The sequence below is a fragment of the Hylobates moloch genome, unplaced genomic scaffold, assembly GCF_009828535.3.
Source record: "Hylobates moloch isolate HMO894 unplaced genomic scaffold, HMol_V3 SCAFFOLD_17, whole genome shotgun sequence".
Classification (NCBI taxonomy): domain Eukaryota; kingdom Metazoa; phylum Chordata; class Mammalia; order Primates; family Hylobatidae; genus Hylobates; species Hylobates moloch.
Genome location: NW_026652292.1, coordinates 53,492,939 through 53,499,503, shown reverse-complemented (window position 1 = coordinate 53,499,503; position 6,565 = coordinate 53,492,939). Strand labels below are relative to the sequence as shown.

The 6,565-nt window shown below is 39.5% G+C and overlaps 1 protein-coding gene across 1 annotated transcript in view; it reads right to left on the bottom strand.

The window, feature by feature from the left end:
• Nucleotides 1-254: 254 nt before the first annotated feature.
• RELL1 (RELT like 1) overlaps nt 255-6,565 on the bottom strand; it is a 76,392-nt gene continuing 70,081 nt past the window's right edge. Inside the window, exon 7 of the mRNA XM_032135529.2 lies at nt 255-2,623. The gene's annotated coding sequence lies outside the window, so the exon portion shown is untranslated. The remainder of the gene's footprint in view (nt 2,624-6,565) is intronic.

The window sequence follows — 6,565 nt, the reverse complement described above, 5'->3', positions numbered from 1 at the left end:
GCTTGATTGCAATATTTGCTTTATTTCAGTAGGCCGGGGCTGAACCCACAGTATCTCCAAGGTATGCCTGTGTTAGGGGAAGGGGTACTGCAGGAGGGGAAATCGCATGAGGAAAGTCAGCCAAGTGATCGCTTGATATTTCAAGACACAAGAAATTCAGTACTGTAAAAAATTAAGCTCAATAATTATACTGCCACGACTGTATTTCCAGTGTACAAGGTGCCAATAATTGGATCACTCACAAGACGACACACTGCGTGTAACATTTTTATTTTTAACTCCGCTTTGGTAGTACAAAAGTCATAAAAGTACAAACCAGACAGTTAAAAATACACTTGACACTCGAAATGGTGAAAAATTTCCTTTACAAATTTTTACATCAAGGTAGTAGCCAACTCATTGATGACACCAAAAAGTTGCCCATCATTAGTGTTTTCTAGAGAAAGTCTGTTGTGGATTCCCTCATCCTTAGAAAGAATGAGAAGAAACACAAAACCTGTAAACATCAGTTGCTTTGGGAACACTTAGGAATTCTCATCAGATAGTTCAGTATAAACCAGTAAAAAGCGTACGTGTTGAAAATACTGAACGCTTAATTTTGGAAAATTTGGAAGCCTGCCAGACAAAAACTGCTCAAGTATTAGAAAATATTTAAAACATACTCTTGGTATAAATACAGTTTTAAATATTTTTGAGTATTCTCTTGCCTGTTGTATTGCTATTTGAAAAAAAGTGCTCTGACTTGAATAAGATGGAAAAATAATTAAAGCTAAAGAATATCTTACATTTTATCCCCCACCATTTTGAGGGCATATTTTTAAAGCAAAAAAGTATGCTTATTTGTTTTTAATTAAAACGATTAGCCTAGACTGCACATATATTATTTACACTAATACATCCCCCTAGAAGTCCTATGTTGCTACTTTCTGGATCTCAGTGAGATTTATTTCCACACTGACTTTCTCCAGTCCACAGTGTATATGAATGTGTACACACACAGTGTTTATTAGTTGTCAGTAAAAATTCTCATGAAACTGAATTCCCCATTTACTTAAAAGGTTAGAAATGTTTAGTTCGATGCTGGAAATAGAATCATTTAAGTCTATGTACAGTAAATACTTTGAAGTATATTTTTCCGGAAATCATCTTTTGGGAGACAAATGAAAGATGTGCTTTTTCTATATGTAATAAAAGAAGTGCTCAAGGCACCTCCAACACTGACAGGGAGGCAGGTCTTGGAGACCTTGTAACCGGCCTCCCCCACAGCTCGCCCCAGAGCTACCATAAATCATGTAATACTATTTATGCCTCTGGGTCCTTTCGGGTGTTTTGTAAAATGTACAGTTATAAAAAAAAAAAGAAAAAGAAAAAGAAAAGTTTGCCAGGCCTAAAGGGAAAGTAACTGGAGTGTTTTAAATAATGAGCATTAGTTACAGGATGAAAAACAGGAAATACACAAAAAACATGCCAGAGGTAGGTGCAGGCCCATCTTATATGAGAAGCAGGGTTCTTTTGTTTTGGCCTTGGGTTGTCCAAACAAATTTGTGTGTGTGACTTTAAACCATTTTCTCCTTTATTCAATGGATTAACCAAGAATCGCTCAGCTAAAGGTTAAAAAAAACAAAAAAAAACAAAAACAAACCAGGTGCAGTGGCCCACGCCTATAATCCCAGCACTTTGGGAGGCCAAGGCGGGTGGATCACCTGAGGTCAGGAGTTCAAGACCAACCTGACCGATACAGTGAAACCCCGTCTCTACTAAAAATACAAAAATTAGCCAAGCGTGGTGGTGCATGCCTGTAATCCCAGCTACTTGGGAGGCTTAGGCAGGAGAATTGCTTGAACCTGGGGAGGTGGAGATTGTAGTGAGCCGAGATTGTGCCACTGCACTCCAGCCTAGGGGAGAGAGAGAGACTCCGTCTCAAAAAAAAAAAAAAAAAACAACCTTCTCAAAATGTATAAGTGCCGTAGGAGTGACATGGTGGTGGCAGGAGTTAATGCTGAATTTGTGGTCAAGGAATCCAAAGTCTAGCATCTGGTCCCATCTGACTCCATGGTCCCTTGGGGAATCAACTCCTCAGGTCTAGACTAGATTATTTCCACTGAGCTTTTACCACTGAAGATTCATCTTTTATCAGCTAACCTGTATGTATGAAGATCTTCTTACAACCAGTGTCAAAATAGGATGTAGGAACTGGAAAAAGAAACACACACTCACGTGCACACATGTATACACATATACACACACACCCCGCGCATAAGCTCAGACTACATGAATAGTATCACTGCACATACTGATCATAATGGAAAAACTACAGTGTGTGCACCAAGGCCTGGGATTAGGGGATGGGAAGAGTAGAGGCTGGGAGTGGTTAAGAAGATAAAAACAGCTCTTTCCTCCCTGGAAGTATAATAAAATTTTCAACAAACTCTTTCAACCAAAACTTGTTTCAAAGCAAACTGAATTCTGTATACAGCGCAGCAATAATATTCCCTTTTAGGTTTTATCCACATGCCTGCTGACTCCATGATAGAAACTGTATAAAATATATAAAAATATTCCCAAGGCAACTTCATATCTTGTAAGTTTTCAGTCTCTTAGAGCTCTTCAAGTCAAGTCATTGCTGCAAGAGAAAACAAAAAACGTAGATCTTTAACCAAGGGTAAGCATCATGTCACATATTAATCTGCCTGAATATTTAAAAACACAGAAGAATTATAATCTATTCTTACCCTGTCCCATCCCATCTCACCCCATTCCTTCTATCACTATACACCTTTTTCTAGAATTCAGTCTAAAGAAATTTAAGTAAAATATAATTAATTCCAAGAGTTCTCTCGAGATCTGGCTGTTTAAACGTATGTGCCCCTCCCCCTTTCTCTCTCTTGCTCCTGCTTTTCCTATGTGATGTGCCTTCCATAGGTGTCTTTCTAAAGCCCCACCGAAGAGAGTTGACTGGAGGTCTCTACTGACCATCCAAGACAGCACGGTTGGGATTTCAAGTAAAAGCACAATGATTAAACATTCCATCTTAGTTCTTTACTGTACCTTCAGGGTTCTGGATTGTATTTTTAAGTCATTCTAACAAATGGCCCTTGTCACCGTTTACATTTACATTACAAACAAAGCCCCATACTTGTAAAATAGCTCCCTGCTTTTCAAATGACTTTTTATAACTATCTCATTTAATGAACAGCTCTGTGACTTTTTACTTTCCCGTTTTACAGACTGGGATAACCGAGGACAGGACTAAAATTATAGAGCTCCTGGGTATGCTGAAATACACATAGCATGCAGGTGAACCCACACAAGGTTAAGGAACAAAACGTTCTCCTATCTGCCAAAACCGTGTGTACCCTATAAATGCTAAACAAAACCAGACATAGACCCAGCTTGCAGAAATATGAAGAAATAGCATGAAGTTGCTAGAAGTGTTTTGAAGAACATACTTTTTACTTATTTTACAGCTCATCCTTCAAGATATGTACCTTATTATTATCTATGTTATCCTCTTCTGTCATTGGGTCATCCATAATATTCAATGGTTATAAGAGAAAACAGACAGAACACAAGAGGAAGAATGAGGGAGACAGACAGAAAGAAAGAGATTTATTTCCCAAATGAGATGATGAGTAAAGGACCTTTATCCCCTTAGCTAAAAAGGAAATGAAACATTGTCCAATAAAACAGCATGGATCAAGTTTTTAATTCTGATGAAACAAGTAATACCCAGCACTCCTAGGCTTATTAGGAAGAGGAAATTCCCGCCTAATAGATTTTGGTCAGACAGGTTGATCTCAAAACCCTGTCTCCTGATAAGATGTTATCAATGACAATGGTGCTCATTAGCAATTTTAATTTCGCCTTGGTCCTGTGGTCCTGTGATCTCGCCCTGCCTCCACTTGCCTTGTGATATTCTGTTACCCTGTTAAGCACTTGATGTCTGTCACCGACACCTATTCGCACACTCCCTCCCCTTTTGAAACTCCCTAATAAAAACTTGCTGGTTTTTGTGGCTTGTGGGGCATCACGGATCCTACCAACGTGTGATGTCTCCCCCGGATGCCCAGCTTTAATATTTCTCTCTTTTGTACTCTGTCCCTTTATTTCTCAAGCCGGCCGACACTTAGGAAAAATAGAAAAGAACCTACGTGATTATTGGGGCAGGTTCCCCGATAACCCTGCACTGAATTGCCAAAACTGTACAAGAACTGCAGATTTTTACTGTAAAACTGAAATAAGTCAAGTCTGGAACTACTTTCAGGTAGGTGTCAATTCATATAAACATTCTAGCAGAGGGGGAAAAAAGGTAGAAAGGCCAGAGGTAGAGACATATAAAAATGGCCCTAAAAAAAAAAAAAAGGAAAAAATGAGAGGGAATTTTCTAGGCAAAACCTTAAACTAGGCCATTATCTAGAAAACAGGTATGGTATTCCACTATTTTTATGTCTCCTCTTTATGTGCTCCCTTAGAACTAGACATTTTTGCATCAAGGAAAATAACAAAGTCAAAGATGGGGGAGGTCAGGCCTAGCAACTAATGTTTCATCACAGTAACAGTTTTCACTGCAGCCTAGAAACACTCCTCATTTTGAGTGTTTTGCACAGATTTGACCGGCTTTAAGAACTGGGCATGCAAGAATACAGGCTAGGCTAAGAAGGGGGGGCCTGGATTCAAATCCAGACCCCTGCTGCCAGCTGTGGAACCGTGGCTGTCTCTGTAGCATTCTCTCGTAGGGTTACTGAGGATTTGACATGAAATGATCCTAAGCACAACGCTTAATACGAGGAAAAGCAATCAGTATGCTCCGAAAGGTTAACTATTCTGGTCATTACCATCATCCAATTCTCTGCTCTCAACAATCACATTAGCTTTCTTCAACGGCTGCCTTCTGCAGCTGATAAAAACTGCACTATCTGCAATATCTTTGAGAGAGGAAGTAAAAAATACAAATTGCTGCTTAAAGTCCTCACTGCTAATACCAGAAACTAGGCAGAAAAGGGAAAGCTAATCTTATTAAAACCCTTGCAGTTCTGGTGTTTCCTTACAAACACACATTTATTAGATGGTAGCACATTACTGGCACAACACTATATGACCTTCCAGGTATTTCTTTAACCCAGAACAATAATAAAAGTGTTACAAGGTGCCTTCCATATTGTCCTGCAGCAGTCAGAAATCATGTGTGGGTGGGCACAGATACACCAGAAAGGCTAACAGGAGTGGGTGAGAGAGGAAACACCCACCCACTCACTGTTCCCAGTTGCCATCACATGGGACCACACCACACTGAGCAAGCCTGCTCTCTCTCTCTTCGGGAGAAATTTGGTGGTTACAATTTACACAAGTGAGTACTCAAGATGGAAAAAATTAAGCAAAGTTCCGTTACATGGAAAACACAATTCAGAAATCCCAAAGTATAACCATTTTGCTTATAAAACAAGACTGGTGGATAAAAATTAAGAACCACCCAGAAGATTTATCTGGAACAAAGGAAGAGGTTGTCTTTTTCTTTAGAGTTTATTGCTTATGACATAATCTCATAAAGACAAAGCCATAATCCTATCATTATATTATGGTTCCACGAACCTGCTGTATGTCTCTGATTAGGATATACATACGAATATCTATGCCTTGTTAAAAAGGATTCTCTAGAAAAAAAAGAAACTGATCCCTTTAAAAATTAGGAACATGTTATAAGAAACTAGGAGCCTAAGCGGATTAGTGAACAGTAAATGCTAAAATCTCAAAGTGTAGGGTGTGAAGGAAGAAAAAGTCTATCTGATTAATAATAACAGCACTGGCATTTGCAGAGCACTTTCTCTGTGCCAGGTACTGTCATGCTAAGCCCTCTAGGGTCATTAACTCAATATTCCTGATGACTCCATGAGTCAATGATTCCTATTTTCATAGGAGGAAACTGAGGCTTCCAGGTTCAATAATTTACCAAAGGCCACACAATTAGTAATGGGAAAGTAGGAAATCCACCCCAGGCAGTCAGACCTGGAAGACCACAAAGCTACCTCCACGTTGCACTGCTCTGGGGTCACCTCGGACACACCCACAGCATCACTGGAATCCTCTGGTACCCTCACTTCTCTGCTCCCCACCTGTGTGGTGGGCAACAGAAAGGAAATGCAGAAACTAGAAATGCTGCCAGGATCTCTCTCAGGGGAAATCACTGTGGTTGCATGAACAGTTAAATGATGCTAAAAACCTATACTTTAAAGGGACCCAGTCCCTGGGAAGATCAAAAGTATACACCTACACAACACTGAATTCCGATCTCATTCTAAGACAAGGCTATGGAACCACACAGCCGGATTAATAAGTTTCTTGACCACTTTTAAATAAAATAAATACAGAACATCGTTTATAGAAAGAGTTATATAACAGCAATATTAACACTGAAGTCCTGGAGCTACATTTAAGTGATCATTCACTAATAATCTGTGCTCCTTTAAGGCTCACACTTCTTAGAGGTTATCTTGTTCCAGGCTCTACTGACCATTCTGCGGTTAACCGCTTGCAGATTATGATTGCTGTGCATGTGACACCATGGTCC